This window comes from Falco punctatus (assembly GCF_963210335.1).
Source record: "Falco punctatus genome assembly, chromosome: 8".
Lineage (NCBI taxonomy): Eukaryota > Metazoa > Chordata > Aves > Falconiformes > Falconidae > Falco > Falco punctatus.
In genome coordinates, this window is record NC_137588.1 from 2,649,112 (window position 1) to 2,676,892 (window position 27,781).

The 27,781-nt window shown below is 41.5% G+C and overlaps 2 long non-coding RNA genes across 3 annotated transcripts in view; one reads left to right on the forward strand and one right to left on the reverse strand.

Annotated features, from left to right (window-relative positions):
• The first annotated feature begins 656 nt into the window (after positions 1 to 656).
• LOC308068554 lies at positions 657 to 26,553 on the forward strand. Its single transcript, XR_013930008.1, has 2 exons — positions 657 to 14,766; positions 18,802 to 26,553. It is a non-coding gene; the product is annotated as an uncharacterized lncRNA (long non-coding RNA).
• The window catches only part of LOC308068553, a 35,196-nt gene continuing 22,937 nt past the window's right edge, over positions 15,523 to 27,781 (reverse strand). For both annotated transcript variants that reach the window (XR_013930006.1, XR_013930007.1), the window contains exon 2: positions 15,523 to 27,558. This is a non-coding gene — a long non-coding RNA (uncharacterized lncRNA). The remainder of the gene's footprint in view (positions 27,559 to 27,781) is intronic.

Sequence of the window (27,781 nt, forward strand, 5' to 3'; positions counted from 1 at the left end):
ATGTTTGTGCTATTTACTGCATGGGGAACTTAGAAAGGTGGTGAGCAGTTTATGGTGATGGAAGACAAAAATCTCACCTATGTGAAGCCCAGGCAAAGGATATTAAAACTGCCTGCCTGCGAAATGCTACTGGAAAGAACCTTCTTCTTGCTCCTCTTAAGCTTTCAAACAGGCCTTTGTGCTTGAAGCCTCAAAGTGTGCTTTAATGCATAATCTGATGATCACGGGTTTTGAATGCAAATAAACAGTCGCAGGAGGAGTTGCAGTAGGAGCGCAGCTGAGCAAGCTGCAAGGTCCGGACACAGCCCACAGCACCTGGGAATTGCTAGTTGATGTTTGTTTCAATACTGGAGTGCACGATGGCTCAGATTGGCAGCAGTAGGTTTATACAGGTGCTACTGCACCCATGCATGCACATGATTTAATAGTGGTTGCTCTACTAAGACAATGTGGGTTGAATTCAGCTTGAATTTCTTAGGGCAAAGTTGCTGTTAAAGGCATCTATGTCAGGGTTTGATTTAACTCATTTGTCTGCATGAAGAGCAAGAGTCTCTTTCGCAGAGCACTGCAGCTCCTGGGAGAGTGATAAGACCTGAACGCAGGCAAGGGTCACCTCTTAAGTACCGTTGCCCTTGCAAAAGCTAACGGGCTGATGCCTGACTGAGAAAGGTGCTTCCCTTGGCACTTGTCCCAAGGAGTCTGGCTGCTCCCCGTACCTGTTACCTCAGTGGATGCCTGCACCCCCCTCGCACCCAGCCTGGGGGGACACCTCAAAGGGGCAAGGCATGGGGATGCTTCCTGCCTTGCATGAGGGCAGTGGGCCAGACGCGCCAAGCAGATGTTTCACAATGCTTCTGTGATGGATGTGAGTTTGTGTTTCAGTTGTAGTCTTGGTGCAGCAATTTTGTACAGCACAGACCTGAGGGCAGTGCTGGGATGGACACCTCTGAGTATGCCCCATCAGGTTCAAAGGCCAGGCAGAAAGTTGCTACTCATTGGCAGCCTAGCAAGGAAATAAAATCCATTTGGATTATTTTCCCCCCAATCACCTAATATCTGTAAGTGCCAAAAATAGTTGAAGGTTTGGCCAGAAGACCAATCCTCTCTAGATCTTTTAGTGCGGTCTTGAGTGGTTGCCATGGATTTTTATTTCCTACAAAAGTTCATCATCGTGAGGCTCTTTCTTATCTTTATTTTGCCTTCCCTGACCACAAAAGCCGTTAGGCCCTTGATGGTGCAAGGCTTTCCTCTCATTGCCAGACATCCCTTCTGTCATCCCAGGGAGGCCACCTGCTCCATGGGTAGATGCAGCCAGATTCAGATTTAAACATGGTACGGTGCCCTGGTTTGAGTCAAATTCAATGCAGGAGGCAAGACTGCCCTGTTACCTGCTGTGCAGTAAGACCTGGAGAGGGATGAAGGGAGGGAATCTCCACGTCTCGGGAACACTTCTCGTCTTCAGTGTCAAGCAACCTCAGGCTCACCAGTGGAGCCCATGTGGGCCTGGAAGGACCTCGGTGCTGTCTGGCCAGGTCTTACTCCTGCAGGGTTTGGTTTCTGTCTACAGACGTAAAGCAGGTTTTTCAAACTTCACAATCCCTGTACGCCAAATACTAGATTTGTAGTAAGTATATGTAAATGAGTGCTATCAGGACGGTTTATTACATGGAAAGTTGTGTTCTTCTTCAAAAGCTTATGAAAAGACTAGAGAAACATTGAATTTATCCTTCACTCAGAATAACTAACGTTTTTCTTAGTAAATTTTTTCCCTATGACAGGTAGCTCAGAAATATTGGCATGATTATGCTTAGCATTTGATAATGGAAATATGGAAAGCAAATTAACCTGTGAAGTCATATAACATCACTTCTTTTTCATGGCTGAATGATGTATGTCTCTGTAAATTGGTAATACAGGAGTATTTTTAAATGACTAAATTTGCTTTGACAAATCCTGCAGTCTGAAAACTAATATTATTTTTTTTCCCCTCTGGTAGTACATATTTAAAACTATTTTTCTCCTTCTTTTGTGTTTACATTTATTCAGTAGTTAGAAAATATTTTCAGTAGAATAGCTTCTCTGGTATAAGGAACACCTACATGTTTATTTCTAACTATGTTGATGGCCTTTAATTGCCATAAATGGGTCACGTTGTTATTATTATTGGATAAATATACCGTGGAAGCATATTTCCAGTGTTAGTATTCTCATTCACAGGTTGTAGAAGGAGGAACCTTCTGTGAACTTCCTCCAATATTTACTTTCAGCTTCTGTTTAAGTGAACATTTTTGCTAGAAAAGTTGTTCAATAGCTTATTTGGGGAATGCAAATACAACAGAAAAGCTACAACAGTGAACTGAATTACATTTCTTCATCAAGCGAAAATTCATCAAGCTCTGTGTGAAATGAAGAAAGTCAGAAACTGGCTGTGTAGCTGCTTTCAGGACATAGTCAAATCAGTTTTCTCAATCTCAAATATTAAAAATAAAAATTGTTATATTGGGATTGCTTTCATCATTTTAATCCAGTCTCATTTTAGTCACAGTACCTTTCAGAGTTTTTAATTGCTGTAGTGGTTTTGAACTGTAGGAAAAATGCCATTATATTTTGTATTTTTAAAGCCAATCCCACAACTAAGAAAGGCTTTCTTTAAAAACTAAACCCTACATAAGCTGAAGTTCTCCAGGCACTGCAATGTTCAGATACTGCAAAGGAACTCGGACACATCTGTGAGCAAAGACAGCAGTTTACACTGGGAAACGAGGTCCTCCAGGTTCTCATCTGGCTCACATCATCACAGAACCTGGCATAAAGATGCAGCTTGCAGAGCAGGTGAGTGATCCAGCACTGTTTTAACTCAGCGTTTCTGGAGTGGCTCCTTGGGAGGTGGGTACTGCAGAGGCCCCCTCCGCAGCCCCTCTGTCCTGCCTGCATCAGTGTTCCCCAGCGGGGAATTTGCTCCTCTTCAGGCAGATGCTTTCCAAATAGGTACAAGCCTCAGATAACTCTTTCTTCCTTTCCACAAGCAGCAGACGTGATCAGCTGAGTGCTATGGGCTTAGTCCTGCCAGGCAAAGGGTTCACGACTACAGAACTTCTTGTCAAAATCAGTGAGGAATGTCTTGACCCAAAGCTACATCCCAATTCTCTCTTGCTAGTGAGGATGAAGATCTGCCTTCCTTGCCAGCTGTGGATTTCCCTTGCTGATTAGAGACGATATCTAACGCAATATAAATCCAACACTGGCGTGGTGCCACCAGACATAGACATGTCCAGCGCATTAGAAGGAGGTGCTGGGTGAGTCTGAGAATAAATTAGCCTGCTTTAATTTAGGTCTGGATATGTGCACCGCACCAAGAGTTCAGTATGCTCAGAGACTTGAATGGATCAAATGCAGTAATTTGTTGCTGAGACAAAGGATTAAGCAGAGTGGATGTGTGTTTACATTTTATATCCCTAACCTTGCCTCTGATGTGCAGATTTTAAAATTACGTCAGTGGGAAGAAGATGAGTATGGCGCTAAATTCAGGTGTAAAATGGGGGGCTTAGGAAATTTAAGAGACTTTCTACAACTCAAGGAATTTTTCAGGACCTTTTTGCAATATGTGTTTCTACAATACATTGTTAGGAGAATGCCATAAAAGATAGATTAATGATTGCATTTTCATCCTTTTGATGTGCCATTTAATGAAGTGTATGCTCTTTCATATTTGACATCAAAAAGACAACCGCTGGAATTCTTCACATATACATCAAATGAATTTTTCTGTTAATAGGTATAATCATCTAGGCAAAAGAATGCTGCTTTTATATCAACTGGTTTACAGCTGATTTGATATAGACTGTCTAGCACTAGTGTTTACTTACTAGAGTAAAATGAAAATGTATATGGAAGTTTTGCAGCCCCCGTCGATTCTGCTTCCCAATCCCAAATGAAAGGGAGCAAGGTCTCCCTTTCTGGAAGTTAGATTAAGTTTGTAATTTAAAGACTAAATACCTAGTTATCTCTGGTACCCTTGAAGGATAGTAACTAAAGGCGATGAAGTATATTAAAGCTAATGAAAGCAGTGTTGCAGTCAGGCTTATCCATTCACTGCTCTGCTAATGCTGGTATTTCTGTAGCCCTGAAACACGTAGAGGAGGGAAGCTGCTCCTGGACCCTTGGAGAGAGGAGCATGGACTGAACTTCCTGCTTCCACCCCTCTGAGCTTTTTCCATTCCTTGTGGCCTCCCAAATGAGAATTAAGTGTTGTTTGTTGATGAGACGTGAAATAGGATGTGTCTTGTTTGTCAGCATGTGGACCCAGCAGTTTGACTCCCTAAACACATCTCGTATTTGAACATTCAGTAGCACTGCAGTTATTCTTTTCTGTTATTTGGCTGTTCTGTTGGTATTTAAAAAGAAAGATTTTTTTTTTTCCCCCCAGTCTTTTCTAGGCAGGGAGTAGCACTTCATGGGTAGTGGTCATCATCAGGCTGTTCACATCATAGACTGACAGGTCCAAAGCAAATCTTCATGGTACCAAAAACATAATGGTTGTACTGATAATCATACCTACAGTTTCTCTGAGTCTGTGCGCACACTTTTAAACCTGTCCAGCATACTACCAGCATTTGTAGCTTTAATTTTAATCAATGTCCTCCTTTTCAAAGGGTCCTACTTTTAACAGTTCCAGCTTTTATGATTGTGTCTATAAAGTGAATGCAATTACTCTGAAAGCACTCAGCAAAAAACTTGTCAGGTGGTATGTTTGAAAGATGTTCAGCTTTTCGTAATAGTCAATTTGCTTCTGCAGGTAACTATCATTTTTAAGTAACAGTCACACCACAGGTATCTTGAGCAAGTTTCAACTTGCAGAAAAAATTACCTTCTAGAAAAAAAAACGGTACATTATCTGGCTCCGCTGTTAAAAGGGTTTCATTTCACTTGAAACGCCAGGAACATACTGGTGTCTCGGTTCAGGCAAGTTGTGCAACTTTTACTGCTGGTGGTGCCCTTGTACTCACGCAAAAGCTATCAGTGTTGGGAGAACATGGACAGACTTTCTTCCTTCAGAGGATTTGTTCCCATTGCTTTCAAGCAGTGTATTTAACTGTTGGTTAGCTACAAGTGCAATGTCATTGAGCGTTTTGGTTTTTGCACAACTTCATGGTGTCCCTTAGTGGGGCTAAGTCATTTAGCATCTGGCCACTGTCTTTGACTCCTTGCCAAGTCTGCTGCCATGGACATATTATTCTCTGCCATTTCAATGGCCTTCAACGTGGTTTGAACAAGTGTCCCAGTAGATAGCAGTATTGCCTTTAAGTGTTGGGAATTTGTATGAAGAAAGCTTTCTACTATATATTCCTAAAATCCATGCTATATCTTAAGACTATTCATTCAAACACAATAAGGGTAAATTGCAGGATGTCTCCCAAAATATAAGCTGTAACAAGTATGGATTTCGATATTCAGTCTTGTACATTTCTGCATTTTATCAACCTGTTCTGCTCTGTGCCACCCAGTCATTTAGCGCTTAGATTCTAAAGACAGTCTAGAAGACCTGTGGAATGATTTTTTTTAAAAAAAACCCAAACACTAATGAGAGAGAAAGCTCTGTTTTGTTTTAGAAAAAAAAATATTAAAATTATGATCTCCAGTCTCATTATAATGATTTGACACACAAAAGCTCTTTTAAAGTTCTTTCTCTCTCATCCCCAGTGGCAGGCTCAGCTGAAACATTTCTCTAAAGCCACACAGGACAGTCCTATGTGCCCTTTTGCAGATACGCCATTGCTCTGAACCAAGCTGAAGGTTGGCTTGCTTGGAGCAGCATGCAAGTGAGTAAATCCGCTTTTTTTTTTTTTTTTTTTTTTAAGTATTGGGATTATAGTAATACATGCCTATTTGTCACTGATTAATTGCTAATCTGTTAACTATAGCTTCAGGTCCTAAATTTAACTACTGCTTTCCTAGGGTGGTAACAGCAAGGGGATATATGGCTAAAAAATGTCTTTTGAACCACGTTTGTAAATAAGACAGATGATTGTGTAGTTATTGTGTATATGTTGCCCAATTTTCTTAAGTCTAATTTCACCAAGTCCTCTCACTCTGACAGTAAACTTTATACATATATATGTATATTTATTGTAAGAATTTCTGAAATGTTAAGCTGCAAACTAATGATAATTACAGTGTTGAAAGTTTTGAGCTAGAAGCCCATTCTTCCCATGGACCTTAGACTGACAGGTGGCTTTGCAAGAGTTTTTAAATCTATCTTTGAAGATTTAAAAATAGTTTTATACCAGAAGGCAAATATACAGTTGCTTCTTCTGTGAAGCTTATCTTTCAATTGGCAATAAATAGTGTATGGCTCAGGGATTTTTGATACAGTTTGGCCTATTTATTCTGTTATACCTGAATGGATTGCTTTAATATACTATTGAGATGAGCTCCAGCTCTGGAAGGTCATTATATGGTAATGAATTATCGTCTTTTCTTATGCCAGATACTGCAGCACAGCTTTCTCAGTCTGCAGTGCTATCAATAGGGTCTGCAGTGAGAGGGCAGCGGGGGAAGCGCTTCAGGCGCGGGGCTGTAATCTGTGAGGCACGGGCAGCCTGCAGACCTTGCCTTTTATCAGCGAGCAGCTATCTCCTGGGAGGTTGCCACGTCTTTGTCACACAGTAGACTTTAAAACATATCTTTCCCCCTGTGACTTTCTACTGCTAACTTCATTGGGAAAGGTGACATTTAAAGTGTAACATCATTTTCTATATTTTTGTTTCTGACATTTGTCTCCTTCTCTCCCCCCCGTTATTTATTTATTTGTTTAATAAGCATTTGTATGAATATTCTCTAAAGCAAAGCAGATTTGGCAGGAAAGCATGGATTTGTTTTTTTTCCCCAGAGGATTATATCATAACAACCATATAGAACTATTAATAACCTCTAAGTGAAAACTTCGTTTACCCCATGTTTCACTTTCTAAGTATAAATGAATACTGCGTGAGTAAGATGTCTAGTTTGAATGGAATTGAAAATTAAGGTGAATCTTGGGGAGCCAAGTCCTTGGATTGTGTATTGGCTGAAGTTTTTCATTATTCAATGCAGGTAAAATAGCTTTTATTCAATACATGTCCTGAAGAAGACAGTCTGTGATATTAGGGGATGCCAACTAATACATTGATAACTGAAGGTACATTGTACGTGAATTCCTCTTACACACAACTCTTCAAATGCTGGCAATAACACAATAATTCTGATAAATAAGCCGAAGAGCAATTATTGAGCAGTGGGATGGTTAGCTACCTCCTGAAGGCATAATACTGTAAGACAAATGCACGTGGACTTTGACAACTGATAAGATGGCAATCTAGACAGCAGAAAACTCTCCCCCCACTTACCACTTTAAAATAACGTCATTTGATTATTATCATCCATCTTCCACATTATATGGAAAATGGTGTTCTAGTGGGGGTGAGGTACCTTAGAAGTTACCTACTCTTTCTCTTTTATAAGTAAAAGGTCTTTGTCCTTACAGTATACTTTCATACAAAATCTTTTCTGTCAGAGGTGGCCCCATCCCAGCTGATCCATGGCGCTCCATTTTCAAGGAGCAGGCCGAAGGGCCTTCCTGTGGGTGAGCGGCATTACGGTGTTACAAGGCAGTAACGGAGCTGTGCAGAGGTCTCGCCAAAGCTGAAATTCATCACGTTTCTTCTGTTCTGAGTTCAGCTGCTGCATCTGATTTAGGAAATGTGCTGGAGAAAAAAAACAAACCCATGTTCAGCCCGTTTAGATATCACCTGTAAATATAGTTAATTTTATACAGGTTAAACGTGGTTTTAAGGTGACAGGAAAGTCAATGATGCATAAAACAGGCCTTCCAGAAAATAATTCTACATTAAATTGTACTTTTGCTCATAATGAAGCTATATATAAACTATACAATGAGGCAAGTCATACACATATTGAACTAATGACTAACGTGCCAGACTTGCTATTATTACTTAATTATTCTTGATTCCCTTATTTCCTACATAATTCTGTTGTTTACCACTTAAAAAAATATGTTATTTTCTGTATAAAAGAAATCACAAAAGTCAAGAAAAGTATTACTATGAGTATATACTGCACATAAACTGAATGATTTGTATTGTCCTTCCACTCTTACAGAATAACAGCAGGATCAAGTTTTAAAGATCCATAGATGGTTCAGGAGCACACATTAGAGAAGTAGTGGGATGAACAGCATAGTCTGTTGTCTACATTTTAACCTCTGCTTCCTCTTCGATGGTGGTAAGTTTTAAAAATTTGACTATGGGATGTATTGTCTAATCTAAGGAAGTGGGTAGATTGACAGTCTCCGTTTTCATTCTGTCTGATTGCATAAGAATGAATGATACCTTGAGAAAGTGTTGCTGGAGAGGGGAAAGGGCTGGTCACTGCAACCACTCTGCCATCGTTTTTGGTAAGCTCTGTGCATCCTGGTAGACAGAAGCTTGTCATGTGGCTATTTATGTAACAAAGATTAAAGGCACGTTTTAACAGACATTTGTTTTTTTTAACTTGCTTATTAAAAGGAAACAATGGCTTTTTTTCCCCATGTGCTACTTTAACATAATGGAAATCACTGGGACGAGCAATCATTTTTTTAAGCAGGTGCTTAGCATCATTACCCTGTATTAGGAAATATAAAGACATGATATATAAAAATGAATCTCTGGTGTCACTAACTCTCTAGTAAATGAAAAATAATTTCACTCCTGTCAGGTGAGCTTAACCAACATAACATTAGTGCAAATGAGATCAGAATAAGACCCTGAGACTATGCAAGACATCGAAGAAGAGATAGTGAAGTGTATTATCTGTTATTAAATTGATTTTGTATTTCCTCAAACTATTCTTGCTGTCATGAAGTACGCTGACTCTATTTTAAATATAAATATCAAATTATAACCTGAGTACGCTTTATTTGTGTAAGCTGTAAGTTAGAATTTGCTTGCACAGCTAGGAGTGGCATTAGCAAGGTATTTAAATAAAGGAAAAATCATGATAGGTTTACTAAAGAAAACAGTAGAAATATATGCTCAGCTAGAAGACCTTACATTAAGGAAACAATCTACAATAGCAACATGTACTGAAATCCTTGCTAATTGTTGCACTTAGAACAATGTGCTGTCTGCTAGAATGCACCATAACTCTTGAAGGCCAAGAGCAAATTATTTTCTTGCTGAATGAAATTCAAAGACAGCAATCCTTAAAATCATTTTGATGTAAAAACCATTCATACAGAAGTTTACATACTCAGATTTGGTTTAGGTCTCGGTGTATCTGTATGAATATTCTTGATTATTGCTTGCTTAATTGAACGTAAATTTATATTTGTCATGTGTAGATAGTTGACACATGGGAAGTTTACATTTATAAATAGTTTCTTAGGCCCACAGACTCTAACAATCCTTGAAAGAACTCTGGTCTTAAACTACTAGCCATGCAACTAATTGTTTTTCTGTGGTAATTGGAAGCCTCAAAACATTTTGCTGCTTTTTAATTGGAAACTGTTTCCAAATTAAGGATTCTTGCTCAGACTTTGTGCCTGTGCTTTGAGTGCCCCAGGAAATTAATCTTAATAGAAAACAATCAAGTTAAATTTATGTGTGCTCTGAAACCCATGTAGATTAGAAGCTAAGGTACTTTTTCATGTGAAAAGCTGTACCCCAGATCAGTCTGACACATAAAAACATTCCCCATCCAGAACCGGTTAGGCAAGATGGTGTTGAATGAACAACTTTTCTCTGACAATGGGCTTTTGACTGCGTAGGTACGAGTGCAGCCTCACACAAGGCTGTTCTTCCCTTGTACTCTCATGGCAAGGTGCTACACCTATTGCTGCAATTAGGAATTCAACACATTCTAATTTTGGAAAGCAAATAGCATTCTTAGCGCAAACCTTTAGTTGGGAAAAAAACACCATACTAAGCTATAATTCCCAGAAGTCTTTGACAGAACATTTTAAAGCTGGCAGAGAAGAGAGAAATGCAAAGAAAAGAAAACACTTTGAAAGCATGTTTGAGGCAAAACATTTCAAAATGCTACCAATAAAAAACCAATAAAGGCTTCCATTACCACATCACTTCAGAATTGTAAACCTGTGCAAATACCTTTTCTTAAAGACACCCCAAAAAACATCAAACCTCTTCTGAGGAGTCACCACCCAAGCAGGCCTAATAGCAGCTGCCTGGGAGTTCAAGAGTCTAGGTGAAAAATTGAAGAAATCCTGCAGCTGCTGACTCACTTCACACAGAGGCGATTGCAGATGACCTGAGCTAGGTCCTGCCTAGAACAGAATGGGGGAAAGTCACAGAAATGGGCTGAGGCAGGTTCTGTGTCCCAGTGGCACAGCTGGTGGGACAAAGTTAACCATCTCTTGGGTTTTAAGCCATTGGTGAAGGGAAGAAAACCCAGCAAAACATACGTACCTCTAGCTAACCAGAGGAGAGAAGATGCTATCTGAAAATATGAGAGAGCAAGACTAAAGAACAGCCTGGAAATCAGACAGAGGAAAGACCTTTCATTAGGTGGATGCTCTGACTTTTGAAAAAAGTTCAGGTCCCGTTTTGTCCTCAAATGCCATATGGCTCTGTGTAATGGCAAGATCTTCCGAAGAGGTCAGTCAGCGAGACAGAAACTAGTAACTTGGGAAACCATAAATATTATAAAAAACATTGTTAGAGGGAATTTATTTCTCTTGTGTTCCCATGACTGATAGGGTTACCTCCTCCAAGTCTACTTTTGCAGTTACACATGGCGACATTCAAGCAAAGTAGACAAAAAGTGGCGTACTTCACACAAGATGCACTTTCGGGCTCTCCTAACTACCCATAGTAAGACTTCATCCAGGTGAAAATAGCATCCCATAAATGAGGCCATATCAACCAAGAAGTCGTTCTTCTGTTATCTTAGAAAAATGATGGATTCAAAGGCAGTAGTCCAGCTGGGATACTGATCGACTGTTTTGCAGTCTGCTAAGTGGTAATTTGTAACAGTCGGAAGATATGGTCTTCCTCTAAACGTGGCAGGATGACACCACCACTCATGGTTCTGGGACTTCCGGGGTGGGGGTGGGGAGGTGGGGGGGAAATGGCTGAATTCTGTAGGTGAGTCTGGTTTTTGTGTGCATTTTTCAGACACCCTCTATCTTTAGGAAGATACTTGGGCAAAGGCAAAATGAAGTTGGGATTTTCCAGGGCAGGCTAAAAGTGCTTGGAGATGCTACTTCCATTAGCATACAAAAGCTGAAAAACAAAAGCAGATGCCGTAGGAAAACATTTCATGAATCAGACAACTGTTTGCATTGCATAGCTGCGCTTGGTGCTGCTTTCCAAATGCAAGTGTCTGCACAGGGTTCTGAGTGTTACACATCTGTTTATGCAGTAAGACTCCTCCCTCGCCAGTAAGCGGAAAAGTGAGGTAAAATCTGGGTTTTATGGATCTTAGGTGTTACATCGAGTGCAACATTTCTGAAATCCCACTGAGACAGACCTCAAAGCCTTGTTTTCCCCAAGTAGAAGACGCACTGCACCTGGAGTATTTATTGTGGGAGATGCATTTAATCAATGGATGTGCTGAATACTGTGGTAGGACTTCAGATCTAGTGGCTGCTGGTGGTTGCTGCAGAAACAGGGAGAAACACCCCCTCAAACAGGAAAACGGAATGCGCGGGATGAAATCCTTTTGGACCCTCTGTCTCATGGCAGGGTTTAGTACGTTTGCTGTTAGGTGAAGGCAGCTGCATAAGGTAAATTTCCTCCCAGATTTAGAACTTGGTGAAGGGAATTATTGATTACTGATGCAATGCTAATACCAGGATAAATGCAATTTATTCAAGAGGTTGCTATGCCATTAATGAAGGGAAACATTACTGAAGCCGAATTTTTCAGGCTAATGTAAAAAGCAGTGCTCATGCACAGGATGGTTTTACAAGGTATATGAAGAACATTTTAGTCAAAATAGCGGATGGAAATTCTGGGATTCCGTTATTAACATTGTGCTGTTGCGAAGCCTGTATTTGGTTAGAATACAGGAAAGAACGAGCATCCCCAACAGACTGCTTACTGCCCCGGGCGCTGCGGCGTGGGGCCATGCAGGGCAGGGGCTGGGGCGCTCCCAGGGCTGGCACTGGGAGCCCTGGCTGGGACTGGGGGGCCAGGAGCAGCCCCGGGACGTGCGCCCCGCAGGAACAGGCAGCCTGGAAGGGGGAGGCGAGCAGAGGAGCAGCTGACTTGCTGGCAGCATGTTTTATTTTAGTGGAAATTTGCAAATTTTGAGAGAACCGCAAAATAGTCAAATGGAGCTCATAAAGGTCAAGGGGCTTAAGGCAGCAACGCAACACTTCTCTGTGGCACTAAAACTTAGCATGGAAATTTTTGCAGATGACTTTTACCTCTCTGAAAATCAAGGCTGGTAATGAAACTGTGGACATGAGCTTAATGATCCCAGTGTGAAAGGGCTCCTATAAAATGATTTCTCTTTTTGTTGCCTGCTTCTAACCAATACTTTAGAAACATGCAAACAATTTACAGAAACAAAGGGCTTTCTCCCCCCACCCGACCTGAATGTAATAGTTGCTGCATTTAGTTTATGGTTGTCCTTTTGGAAAATAAATAAAAAAAAAAAAAAAAAAGGGATGACGATCAGAGCAGAGGACATGTGGAGCCAAAGGAGGTAAGTGGCAGATGGTCACTGAATGACCACACAAAGTCATAACATCAGAGATCCTGGAAAGGACTCTGGTCCAGGGAACAAGTAGCACGGCACAGTTTCCAAAACTTAAGTAGGTACTTTTGAAACATAACTCTAACATCACTCTGAAGTATTTTTAAAACTCCTCAATATTGTGCCTGTGGGGGAAGCTATTTTTTTGCATTGGCAGTGATTTCAGGAATGAATTTTGGCAAGCTCAGCTGAGTTCCCTCACTGCACAGTACATGGTAATGTTCATTATGATTATATCAAATACTATCCATTCTGTGCAGAATTAAATTTGATCCAATTTTGAAATGAATTCAAACTCCTTAATACCCAGGTGCATTCTGGAGCCAGATTTTTCTTGGAAATTAGTCCACCACTCCCTGATGGTTAATCTTTAAAATTTTGTACAACACTCTTACGGCATTTTACCACTTTTCGAATGGAAAATATTTAGCAGTGCAATAAATGGGTGTTCTATTCTATTTTTTTGTTAGAGGCCAAGAAACCACAACAATGGACCACAACGATCGCAGAGCTCGCTCAGTGCTTTGCTCCTGAAGAAGCAGAATACCTTTCCAATCTCCAGGGCTGAAGCTCTGGAGAGTTTTGAGTGTTAAAAGTTTCTAATCTTTTATTCTGCTTTACTTCTCCAGCAATACATATTCATGAGGAAGGTCATTATAGCAGCACCCAGTAGTGTGGCTCCAGTTTCGAGCAGTGGCACTCGGCGCTTAACAGCCAAACTCACAGAAGAGCATTGCAGAACTGAACACCGAGGTAGTTAGAAGAAAGCAATTTTCTGAAACCCAATGAAACCAAAAAAGTTTTCACTTGCCTTATTGGGCTACCAGGGGGAAAAGAGATTTCTAACTTATTTGAGTCTCTCTTCCTACAGATTTTAAAATGCCATTTTGCCTTGAGAGTGCTCTGGCAGGGTGCAGCATAATGGATTTTTCAGATGTGATAGGAGGGCTGCACATGGCAAGCAAGGCTGCTGGGCTGAACGCCACGGATTCAAATAGCCTGCTTGCTGAATTTCAGCAAAGAGCGGGCTGGAAAGCAGTGCAGGGGTCAAGTTTGTTCTGCTGGGGGCTGTGGCTGCTCGAGACCTTGATGACAGGCTGGACAAGACAAGAATACTTTCAGTGTAAACCAAACTCATACCCAAGAAAGCTCTGGGTAGCGATTAGCTGCAGAACTGAGAATTTAGGGGAAGCTCCTGGCGTCTCCCTCAGCCTGCCTGAGCTCGAAGCTCTGCATGTCCCGGTGTTATCCCAGACCTGTCCACTGGTCCCAAATGTGAGTACATAGAAATGCAACATTAGGGCATCCCTCCCGTAAACTGCATTTCTCAAATACTTTAAATCCCATCCACCTTTGAGTACCTGCCTCACATCAGTCTATTTGTACTTGCAGTACATTATAAAACTATTTTTAAATTTTTTAAAAACTGATTTACAGTTTCATGGTAGTAAAAGTGTATGCAGATTACTTAAAGACTTAAAGACTAACATATGCTAGACAAAATGTTGTTAGCATTCAGATATGTTTTTTTAATATTTCCTAAATCAAGCATTTAATTCAAATTACTGCCTATATCACTGTCAACACATTTCGGTGTACATAAGTGTGCATGTGTTTGGCTGAGTGGGTGGCAGTAAATATAACATATAACCAACATATTTCTATACCACGAGCTCGATATTACTTTCTTGTAAACTGTGTTTTGCCAGAGCATTAGCTTGACTCATTAGCTCAAGTACTCATGCATGTATGAGCAGCACAGGATAACATAACAAGACATAACAAAGCATCCCTATCCCCCAGCTGAGTCTACCTTTCTTTGTCTCTACTCTTTGATCACTGACTTTATCTCCTTGTCTCTTTCACGTTCTGCAGGTGTGACCATGAATGCAGCCTGCGGCCTGGAAGAGGAAGGCCATTTCCACCCATTCTTACATATTAATGCCTCAACAGGAGGAACAGACAACGCTAACGCGAAAGGCTGGTGCCATACTGCGTTTTCTGCAGGTGACTACAGAAGAAAGCGAAAAGAAAGAAAACCTCAAAGTGGCAGTGAGTCATTTTGTATGCAGTCTGGGGCTGATAGGGTCTAAACAGAGAGCTCACTGCTGCTGGTGTTGCTGCTCACCCACCTTTCTGGGACCTGGTAGCTTCTGGAGGAATCGTGCCTCCTGTCGGTACTCACCTCTCATTTTGGGATGAGGGGGATCAAGTCTGGGTCCCGAGTGTTTTCCCTTTCTTTAGTGTCAGCTTTTATCCTCACTGTTCTGTGGGACTGGCTGTCTCTGCACTGCAGTCAGGGTCCCCCACCTTTTTATTTCAGTGATTACAAGGTAAGATTTTGTTGTGTCCTCATCACCATTGTGATCCTGGAAACAGCTTCTGTACTTCCCTGCACTTATTGGTATTCTGCCCATGATATTGGTCTGAAAAATTGTTTCTTCTCCTCTGAACGTCACCTTTCCTGCTTTTGAGCCTGTGGCAAGTGAATGTGTCTGACACATGCCCTTTTGGCCTCCCTGCCCATCTCTGGCATTGGCTGGCAAACTACAGGGGATCAGGAGGTCTTAGCCCAGAACTGTGGGGCTGTGTCCAGGCTGCAAACCCCACGCTTGCCTTTGGCAGACTTTGGGCTGTCGAACTCGGGGCCACCCCTGCCCGAGCCCCAGCAGTGCTGCTAGGTGAGGGGAGATCCTTCAGTCAAGCTGGCCCCATGCCAGCACGATGCAGAGCGCAGTAGTACATAGCTGTTCATTCCTGCTATTTGCAGTACTTTCGTAGCCAAAAAAATGTCCTTCTCTTTCCAGTGGTTTTAAAATGGCAACTTAGTTTTAGAGTTTTTTAAAGGAAGTGATTTTCCACAGCCGAGTTAGCTTTTATCAGACTATCCTTAATATTAAACAATGATGCCATTCAATGAGTCAAACCCACCACCCTCTAAAGACTATTAAAAATTCAGTAACCTTGGCAACAAAATAAAAAGCAATACTGGTTTAGTTGTTGAAAATGAGGAACATACACCCTTATGTGTGTGAACATATTGTTAACAGATTGGTTTGGGTTGTTTATATTTTCCTAATCGTATGGCTCAAGCCTACATTTCCTCCTCTTGCTTCCTTAAACATTCCAGTATTAGAAAATACCATTTTTTCTTCATATAAAACCTGTCCTACATCACAGAACATCATCCGATCAGGAAAAAACAGTAAATCTCTCTGAAACAAAACCAGAAAGTCCAGAAAGTGGGGCAGGAGCCTATAGACACTCTTGTCAACTGACTATAAACAGAAAATAAAGTATGCACTCAGGTAATTTTTCCAGGCAAACTGAGTAGTCTCTCATGGTTATTCTCATATTAAATCTTTTAGAGGGTGTATAAACTTGCTCTCTTCTAGTTGGTGCTTTTCAAAAGACTAGATTTGCATTTAAAAAGGCTAAAAAGTGCATGAAGAGGTAGATACTATGTATTCCAGGTTAGGAGTCAAGAACAGAAATATTCCCTTCAAGAATGAAGTCTGGTATAGGTCCAGAAGCTGAGCTGTGTGTTAAGAGACAAGTTGGTGAGTTTAAACAGTGCTCCTAAGCATGGAAATATCTGGGAACAGCAGGAAAATCCTGGCTAGCCGCTTGCCCCAGCACCCAGCATCACTGAGGCTGCTGGTGCTCTGCGCTTCTGGAGGGATGTGTTTGAAATTTGCTCTTATATTTGGCTGCCTGAGTTTTTGTGTGTGCATTTGCTTTTGCAAATTATGCCGAAGCATTCTGCTCATTCATTGAAGGGGCTCAAGGCAGTAAGTTCAGGCCATCTAACAACAAACTCCAAAAAGTGCTGTATATTTTCTTTGTTTGAGTTTGTGAAATAATTTGTTTCCCCAAGCTAGTGATAATATGGATTTGGAGCACAGCTTTCCAAGATTTATTTAATAAAAGGTTACCATTTTTCTTCTAGCAGAAACAAGCGGAGAAAAGAAAGCTATTCTCTTCTACACAATGGAAGGTAGGATTATAGAATAAACGCAAGGGAGATAAGAAAGGTGAATCAATTTAAATGACCTTTATTCAAGCTTCATTGAAACAAATGAATAAGAGGATTTATCCCCCAGAAAATAAAGCGGAAATAAGAAAATAATGACTAAATAGCAAACTAAAGGAAAAATTCTAATTATATTGAAAGCGATTTGCCAGGGTTTCTTAGTTTAAAATTAGAACTAACTAAGAGTATGTTAAAACATGTATAAATTAAAGCTGAGCAAACACAATAAAACCACTTGGATAGCTAAGCTGCGAGTAGGATATAGTGCAGTGCTTGCAGCTGAGAAATGGCTTTGCCTGTTTACACCATTAACCTTCTAAAATTTAGTCCTCCTACCCTATGGATCAACTGTTTTAGAGATTAATTGGCTCTCTAATCCTGTGAAAACCTGGATTTATATTTCTTGCATAGGACAGGACCCTAAATATTCTGTTGCAGAGCTAGGCAAAAAAGCAAGTAAGTGGTGTTTTAAAGGAGTCACAAGCAGCTGGTGTGGGGCTCAAGGGTCAGCGGGTCAGGGAAACCCTGCCATGGTGCACAGGACCCTCAGGCTGCCCTTGGGCTCCCTGGCTGTGCAGAGCAGGGGCACCTCGGAGCAGGTTTCAAGCACACAGACACCTGCTGTGCAGCCCCGGGGCCAGCCTGGGTGCAGCAGCACCCCTCGCAGCCCCTGGGCACCCGCCCGGAGCCCTTGCTGCTGGCGGCCAGGTAAACGCTGCTTCTAAGCACGCTGAACGTCATCAGCCCTGCAACGGTGGGCAGAATTTTATGTGGTTTTTTTCTGCTAAAAAATATTTTTCATATGTTTAACGAAACAAACCCTTTAACATAAACTGTATATGCAGTTCTCCTGGTGCCTTTTGTTTTGTTTGTTTGTTTAACTTAAAGCTTTGCATCTTTTTGGTATGGTGATCAACCAACTAAAATTGTTAATTACATGGTGATAAATTTCTGCCAGTGTACAGATCCTAGGGTAATAGATCTAAGTGAAGTGATGGAATTTGGCAGCTTTCCTTTCCTAGCAAGATTATGGCAGTTGCTCCTAAATCTATCGATCCGGTGAGACAGTAATTAGGTAATTTAATGAGAAACAAAGGATTTTTAGTCTGCAGAATTTACGGTACTAACAAGACAGGTTATTATTGGAAGCTATTTCTGATAAAAACACTTCCATCAACCAACAAGAATATTGTCCCTTGATTAAAAAAAAAGGGAGCATCGTTTATTGTTATTGCTGCAGGGTTAGGCCACCACGAGAAAATATCCTACACTTATGCTGGTGATGGCGACAGTTACAGAGTGTTTTGTTCTAAGAGCATTAATATGAATCACCTTTGCAAACATGTTTTTGTAGGGTGCAACCATGTGCATGGATGGTTTTGGTTCAGTGTGTTAATTATTTCCCCACGAGTGAGGCAATTTCTGCTGGTCCCTGACTGCTGTGGCTGCCAGGTAGCTGCCGGGGACAGCGCGGCAGGCAGGGGAAATAAGGCTTTGAATTGGAAAATGTGCCCAAGCAGTATTGGTTTCAGCTGAGGGGTTCAGTACAAGCTGAATGTACAGGAAAACTGTGTTGAACTCGCATGATACTGGAGACTGTCTTTGCCATATCTCTAAGAACAACTAATTGATCCGAAGCAACATCCTAAGCCTGGCATTTAATTTAATTCCATGGAGACGCAGCAGCTCTGCTGGTAGCAGAGACAAGCAAAGAAACCGAAACTCTGCTCAGTAAAAGAGCAGATCAAATAAAGCTAACCCGGAGCTGACTAAATGAAACATGCAGTTCACCCGCTTGTGCTGCGCAGGGGCAGATACAAAAGCAGACAGACACCCCTGGCCCAGATCCCGACTGTGCAAGGGGCCCCTGGTAAAGCAAACAGCCTGTGGAGCAGTGTCTCCTGCAGTCCTGAGAAATCAGAGCAGTAGCCAGGAGCTGTAAGGTCATCTCCACATGGTTTACATGATGGGAAATAGATACCAAGTGACTGTGGCCTTTGCTTTTGTAGGTTGTGGCTGCAGCATGTGCTAACCTCAAGCTGTGAGCGAAGACGCAGCGCCAGACGGTAACACCACTCCTCTCTGCAGTTGTCTCTGATTCAGGCTTTCACTACAAACTTCATGGCTCCTCCTGTGGGTGATATTGCTTATTCTCCAGCACCTGTTTTGCAAATAGTCTGAAGACTTCAGATGGCTATGCGGAAGAAATGTGAAGGTGAGAAATATTTTGTGGCAAAGCTTTTCTTATGGCATGAATATTTAGAGAGGCACGAACTTCCTGAGGTGCTTATTCAAAAGTATCTTCTGTTCACTGTGAGCTCCAGAATCACTGCATAATATCCCCATCATACAAGTAGTAAGTCAGTTTACACATAAATATAAGAAGTTTGTCTCTTGTATTTATCTTTGCTTACATAAAATAGACATTTGACTATAAAAATATTGTGATTAATTTGGGGAATTAGTTGGCTGAGTACTTAGACAATTCTCCTACCAGAGAAAGAAGTATTTAACTAAAGGAAGAGTCAATGTCTTCTCTGAGGATACTTTAAAAGATTATTTAAATCTTATAAATATTTAAGGGCTTGCATAGAAGGTAATAGATTTTAAAGAAAAAAACAAAACAACAATGTGTTTACGAGAAATACCATCTTATCTTCTACAAAACCAATTAAATAAGAGAGCAAATCCTGTGTGGTGATTGTGTTTTGAAATTTACCTCTGTTGAACTAGAGCATATCTCTGGTGAGATACAACTGGGATTTTGTTGAAAATAACACGGACATATTTCAGCTTAAGTAGGTAGAGCTGCTGCTGCAGGAGCATCGCGCGGCCCTAAAGAACCGATGTGAAGATCCATGTTCCTCAGCCTTCCTTTTCCTTGCTGCAAATCAAAGGCCCCAGCCAGTACCTGATTCCCACGCTCGTTTTAAACTGTGGTTTGCCTGAAGACGAGACCTTCATGGTCTAAAGAATAGCCATGATGGTTCTGAGGGGGTTAAAGAAGAAATTCAAATCTGATTAACTTTGTTAATGAAATGACTCAGTGCAACCATTTCTTTCTTCCTGCTGCAGGTGACTGTGTGCTTAAGCGCATATTTACGCACGTACCTTGCAGTTGAAGGTGAGCACATAGTAAAGCGTGTGGAGAGGTGTTTGGTTAGGCAGGTCCTCACACAATGTGTCTTGGCCACCCGTGAGGAAAGCTCCCTGATTTCCACAAAGCCCCAGCTCTCACAGAAATGAACCTGAACACCTTCCCCACCTGTCCTGTTTGGGTAAACACAAAAGAGTTTCATTATAGCTCTGTGTGCTGAAGGCGCATTTTCCACTTGGTCATTAAGCTTGCTCACGAAGACAAGAACATCATTTGCACATATTTTGAAGACAGAATAGCAGTCTGATTTAATTTAATTCAATACAAAGCTGGTGTGCACCATGTCTAACTGAGAGGAGAAAAAATGTCCTTGTTACCGTAACCCTTGAACCTGTAGAAAGTTTAAGGTGACATGAAAGGTGTGGGTTGTTTTTTTTTTTGTTGTTGTTTGTTGTTGTTGTTAATGCTCTGCTTTATTCTCACAGAATGAGTTGACAAATGTTAAGATGAAATCTCAGCTGAAGGAGACTCTGCAGAAATACTGTCCCCCTAGCAACGCTGTTACTATGCACAAGGAGTATATAAAACCTCATTCCCCTAAAAGACTGTGTTTGAGAAGGAAATAAAATTTTATTTTATTTTTAAATAAAGATAAGGTGCTTGTAAATGTTTCACGTACCTCTAAATATACCCTAAGCACAATTTGAATAGAGGCAGGATTCATAATATAAACTCAGAATAAAGACTGCAGTACCAAAGCAAATAACTAGCGGAACCACAGATACAGATCTTTTCTGTGAAAAGCGTGTTTCCACCATTATGCGTGGGGAGAAACAGAGCATTTGAGTTTGATGCCAGAGAAATAGAAGTGAGGAGGACAATAGCATCCACAAAGGGTAGCTGCTACAACAATAGGAGAGGGCATTTGAATGGGGAAGGCTTGTGGCAGCTAGTTATCGCCCAGAAGAGGCCTAGACCCTGCTAAGGGAGATGGTTCACAAAAGACAGTCCTGCAAGAAAGCAAAGTGAATAGGAGAGGAAAATGAATCTTTTCAGTGGGCAGATGAAGGATGCACTCAGAATAATGTGCCTCTAGAAATAAATCCTCTTTCTCTTTTCTCAGCAGCTTACTTAGGAACCGGAGCTTACAGAGTATTAATGATTGCAGCGAGTTAATGAATATGTGTTGTGTTGGTGCGGTTAACAATTGACTAGCAAGAAGCAGGCAGCATTTTTGAAAAATTCTGCTGTATCCTCCAAACTGTTGCTAAGGAAGAATCGTGTCACCAGGAATCTCTAAGCAAATTCTTTGAATACGTTGCTGTTAGTGATTGTATATTTTCTCTTTATTGCCTAAAGTGTTTGCGAATGGCTGGATGCTGCAGTGCACGTCTGTCACCTTGCTTATACAAACAGCTTCAATAAGATGCGTACGGTTTATAGCCTTATACGTTTGGCCACCAGAAACAAAGGTGTTCTTTTCTGTTCCAATAGCACAAATGGATGCAAAAACCAGACCGGACTGCTGAGAACTGTGGGTCACTCGTGCTACAAAAACTCAGCTGGTATCCTGGGAAGAGGGATGGGACCCAAAGTCTGCGGTGCTCGCAGGCTCTTGGGCACCCCTCGCCATGAAGCTTGCCGAGTCGGGCGGTGGCTGGCACAGTGAGTCATTTTGATGCTCAGCAATGGCTGTTCTGCACCCTTGCTCCCCAGGGAAGCCAGGGCCAAAGTCCCCAACAGCTGCACAGTAGGACCCTGGTCCTGCAGTGCCTGCTGCTGCCACCCCCCCACCGGGGACACGTCCCCAGCAGCCTTACCAGCTCCTGCCACGTCTCAGCAGCTCAGCCCCGCTGCAAAGCAACAGAAGGAAGACGAAGGTGCCTTTTTTCCCTTCTAAAAAAGCCCATTTCCAGCAGCAACCGCTCTTGTAGCCTCTTTTACTTTCCCAGCTGAGCAGACCCAGTGCAGGTGCCACCCAGTGGAATTGTTTTGATTTTGTACACCCACGATCACGAGTCTTTCTGAAATGGCACTTTTCACGCTTGTGACAGAGGCTACCAATTATACTGCATCTTACATGGCAACTGTTTACAAGAAAATTACATTGTTTATATATTTTTGTTGCAGTTAACAAATTATCTTAAATGTCAAGTTGCTTGATAGAGAAATATGGGAGTCTACCGTATGCTTTAAAGCACTACAATTGTTGGTAAATGGCATTCAGCACAGAATTATAAACATTTAAACGTTTAGAAGGAAAATACTTTCCCAAAGGATTCATCTGACATCATAAACCATGAAAGTGAAGGCTTTGCAATTTATAAATGTCAGCAGCATAAAACCACCCAATTAGTCACGTGCAGTTAACGGTTTAACTAACAGTTGTGCTGTACTGCTATTGATTTCCTATTGCTTTCCTGAAATTAATTTGATAGCAGTTCATTTTTCATTAATCGTGTTGTGAGCCTTGTAGGGGTTTGCGAGCATGGAGGAGGTCAGCTCATGGACCGGACCCAGCAGTTTGCGGCATAATGGTGAAAAGTGAGCCACATCTGTCATTCTGCACGTAAGAGCCATCCATAACCATCATCTCATCCCTGTCCTCACCGCTGTCTTCTGTGTCACCCTGGCAGCACTTTAGATCAGCTAGGGCTATTAGGCACTTAAAATAAAATCAGTGTTTTCAGGTTTCATACAGAGGTGCTGCCAGGCAGGGGCTGGGGCAGATGCGTTTCCACACCCCTGGTTTCCTCCCGAGTCCCCTCTGTTAGTGCAGCCTGCACGCGCAGGTGCTCTGTGCTCCCCACCCCCACCCCCAAACCCACGCGCTCCATGGCGAGCTGCCTGCTGCATTCAGCTGCTGCTTATCTGGGGGACGCCACCAGGACTTCGCTTTGGATCAAAGGTTTGGGTAAAGGAACCCAGTTTTTCAGGATCTAAAGGACAGGATACCCCTCCAGTGAGAGCTGCAATTTACCTGTGGTGGTCTGGCCAAGCCCCGGCGGGGCAGCGGTCCCCTCTCACCCAATTCCCAGCGGGAATGACTGATCCACAGCATCTCAGCAGACCCCCGTCGCAGGCCAAAGGCAGAAGGCCAGGGCACCATGCCTGTCGCTTTGCTTCTTGCCACTGCGACTTTGTGTTGCAACAGACGGGGCATGGCATGTTCCACAAGGTAAAGCTGTGTCAGTACCTCGTCCTTCTGATAGAAATCCTTATGTTTTCCACTTACAATGGTAAATCATTAATATTTGCTCTGGTCTTAGTAATGAACATCAGTCCAAAACTTCAGGAGTGCCACATTTCTGCTTTTGTCTGTATTCCTATTTATGTATGTCCTATTTAAATGGAGTAGTAAACAGGGGATAGACAAGTCACACAAAAAATTGCATTAGAAAACCATCACCCATCCCCGCATCATACTTTATACCTTCCGAGCCACTAGTGTCTTTCTGTACCTATCCAGCAGCGGGTCCCTAGTCAGTGCAGAGGAAGCTTCACTATTAATTATGATGATAATGTAGTATGATTTGCATTTGCTTCATACATATTACATATTTCACATGGATAACAAGGGGAACAGCGTAAATAGCCAAAGAAATGGCTTAATGGGTTATAATACCTATGGGATTAATGGGATCCCAGAAAGAGAAAGAAAAACATATTTGTTGAGAAGTATTTTGGGGAAGTCTGAAGCAAACGGACCCTGAACAAAACTGACTGTAGAAACAAGAATTAGAACAGCCCCAAGAAGAGCACTGTTTCTGTATATTTCCTCTGAACTAACTTGCGATTTAGAAGATGAACATCCTATGCAGACTGACATTAAAAATGAGATTAAATAGAAGAAGGGAAAGGGGAAAGGAAGAAGAATGTTCAGAATAAGGGAAAGGTGAAAATGTTGCATGGATTAAAACCAGTAAATTGGCACTCAAGTAGCAGTGACAGGGGTATGACAGATAAATTGAAGGAATATTTTTTCCTCAACAACAGAAAAATTTCAAGCACATTTCACTATGTCTCTTATTTAATTTTTTTTTTTTTTTATCATTACAGACTAAGACAATGACAGTGACAATTTTTCTTCAGCTTGGAGGACAGTCAGTGCTTGTGAAGGAAGATTGGTCTACAGCAACCCAAAGGCTGCAGACAGCTGATGCCAACTGGCTGGTCCCAGTCAAGTCCCTGCACTCCATGTGCCTTTTCTACAAAATGAAGATTGTATTTGTTACAGTTGCGATGAGGAATTAACTCATAACTTCAAAGAGCTTAAATAACAGAAGTGCCCTGCCAGGGATACGTACTGTTATGGAGGAAGGAGATGGCTCATGCACCAAAGACTTCAAAACAGGAACCCCATCATCGTAAAGCATTATGGTAAGGAAGGGTGTTGTTTTCTAGCTTCTCTTCTCTAAGTGTTTACATGGGATAGCATCTCCTATATTAGATAGCATTTCATTATCTTTCATAGTAATGCTCAAGTCGTGTATCGTATTTTCTAATAAATCTTAAATTTGTATAAATCTTAATAAATATTTTCTAATAAATCTTAAATCTAATAAATTTAAATTCAGCATTGGATACACGGGGCTACATCTTTCACATGTTTTTTTCTGCAGTTTATCAAAATGAAACATGACATCTACTGTAAATGATATTCCCATTTAGTGCTTAATGATACATCTGCTTCCCATCATACACAAATTCTGATGGTTTGCTAAACAGATATTTTGTTTAGTGACAACGTATATGCCAAACTGAAGGTTCGTTAGCTTCAGACTATCAACAGTGGAAGCTGGTGTAATTACAAGTTAAGTCTAAGAGGTAAAATGGCTTAGTTATTACAACAGGAAAAAACCAAAAAAGTTTACAAATATTGGATTTAACATTGTGCTGACTTCTGGAAAAAAGATCACTTTTAAAATTTGAAGTGCCATCAAGTACTGTTATTGCTTTCCACTCAACAGTGGAAAAACGGTGCTCTGCCAACAGTAGCTCGACCCAGAAGCTACCGCTATTGGGATGGAAAATGTAAGAGAGAGCATAGTATCTTTTTGTTAGCTTCTGGTGTACTTGATAAGCCTTGTGGACACAGTCAGAATTTCACGGGATTCAGGGGCAAAAGAGCATAGAAAAGCCTATTGCTCCACACACACCCCCGCACCCCCCGACCTGTGCCCTATTTAGCAGTCTCTAGGCTGGGGAGCACCCTCTAATGTTCAATATGAAACTCAGCAGGGTTAAGTACCAGAGATCTGGACACTCCATTTCCAAGTGTTTTTTGATGGCAGAACATGCAAATTTTGGCAGACCTACAGCAAGGTGATTTTTGAAAGTTAAGGTGTGGGAAAAAAAGGTTAAAAGCAGTTTATTCATTTCTGTCTTTATATTTTCTTCTTTTTTTGTCTTATACTCTAGTCTTTTTTAAAGAAAGTTTCTGAATTGTGACAGAATCAGTGGGAGTCTCAGTGGTGTAAATTAGCTCTTAACTACACCGAGGCAATAATCTGAAGGAATTAAATGTACACGTTTCTGTTGTCATGCATACTTAGTAAAAAAGCACAGTTGTGATTGCTATCCTGACTGTACATCTGAGACACATTTTTTATCTTGTAATATCTTATATGAGTGGCGGTTGTAATTCATGGAGATTTTGATTCTGTGGACAATCACACTAAGTTGGCTCTGGAAAAGGGAGACCTAGACTTGTATGAGTGAGGAAAAATAATTATTTTTCCTGATTTCAGTTACTTTCCAAGGGAGGCAATCAAAACTTTCTTTGAGCAAATCAGAAAGAACAGTACATAGGTCCATACTTAAGATCTGCTTCTCATGCACCATACCTAATATAGCTTTACATCGTGATAAATAGGGTGATTTTTATGAACTGATAATATGAGATTTCTATATAATTATTAGAAATTGTTGGCATAGATAAATAATGATTTAAAAAAGAATCTCCACAGTAAAAGTCCATGCCATGACCTAAACTGGGATATGTTTCATACGTTTTCCTTTGACCAGCCGTAAATTAAAAAGCCAAGATGTATCTGATCCAGTTTCAGCACCAAGCCACTAAATCCCTTCAGTCTGAGTGTTTAAAAGCTCAGTAATTAGAAGCCTCTTTCTATTGTTTGTTTCAGAGCCATCTGTCCTCACCCTGAGCTTGTCCCTGGAGACTGCATGTCCATAATTTCGGGACAGAACTCAAGGAGTTCCCGCTCCCCTGACATACGTTGCTTCCCTGACAAAAATCTGCAAACCACAGATAACCCAAAGTTAACTTCCATTTCCATTTTCAGCAGCAAACCTCCCTCAGCCAGGCCTTGCTTGATATCATCATCAGTTTTAGAGCTGCTTCATAGGGTAGCAAATTTTCTATACCATTATGCACTTACATTTATTAAAAAGTTCCACTCTGATACCCCCGAAGTGGCTGTAGATGATTATAATCAGCGACGGTTGCAGGAATGGAAGCGCCAATACTATAGCCACGTCCGATGCCCCAGACCCTCCTTGTTTACTCCAACGAAGATGACAGTTTACTTGCAGAGAGTGGGCACCTACGACTCTAGAAAAGAACATGTACTAAGGGAAATTAAGATGTATAGAAAGGGAAAAAAAAAAAAAAAAAAAAAAAAAAAAATCTCCATTTTTCTCTCTGGAGAGAAGCTCTCCCCAGCTTTTGGCCAGGCTGTGTGCAGGGAAGGGGCATTGCCTCCTTTCTCCATTCCACTCACGCCGAAGCTCGAACTTAGGAGCAGATGGCTCTCTGGCTGTCCCTCAAACCTCACCTGCACACTTCTCTGACAATGCATCGAGCTGTTAGAGGTTGACTGTGATCCCAAGCATCCCGGGGACATGGCCTTGTCAAAATAAAGTTGACCTCTAAATGACACTCCAAATATTAAGACATCTGAGATGCTACTGGGAGAAAGCAGAAAGTTGACTTAATGTGAGCTTTTCACCTGGATTTCCAGCCTTTGCCATGCTCACATCGGGTTAAAGGAAGAATAAGAGGCAAATCATTATTTTTGATCTTACCTGTCACTCAGTGTATTTCCTCCTAAGAAAGCTGGTACCCAAGAGACACACCCCAGGTACCATTTTTTGGCACCTGTCCCAAAGGATAAGGTAGCAATCCATTACTATGAAAGATAGTTCAATATTTAACAAGAAATGTAGTTTCTTTACAATATTACCCATTTTCCAAGTGAAAACTCTACAGTCGCTTGAGAAGATCGTATCTATACCTTTCCCTAAAGCCTCCAGTCCTGCAGACTCCTCTTTCTGCAACAATGAACCCTTTTTTATATATATATTTTTTTTTACACCCCAGGAAAGCGGTTCTGGTGACTGCAGCTGTTTCTACACATCCCATCCTAGACTTGGGGCTAGACTGTCCTCCCTCCTGGACCACCAAAAGTGATGCTGATTTCCTCGTGCTGCTTCTGCCTTTGTCTCCGTAGTGACACTGATGCTTTGGCTGTCACCTGGATGCCATCCCTCAGCCCTCCTCTCTCCTGCCACCGCTGCGGCCCCCCTTGCTGTGTGCCAGGGCACAGGGATGCTGCTTGGAGCTGAACCACCACGCTAAAGTTTCATTTGCCTTCATGTTCCGCTTGCTCTGCTCCAAACTGGTTTTGCTTCTCTCCTTCCAGTTTAGCTGCCAAACAAAGAAAAACAAACAAACAAACAATAAAAAACATTCCTTGCCTTAGCCATACCCAACGTGATCCAAGGTCTTCACTGTGCTTCTCAGCCCTGTCCTGGAATTGCATGCAGCTCTCTGTAGTTATTAGAGGAAATTCACTTCACACGGACTACATCTCCAACACAGGAGCAGAAGTAACATTAAAAACTGTTTGGCTGTGTAAAGCACTTGATGA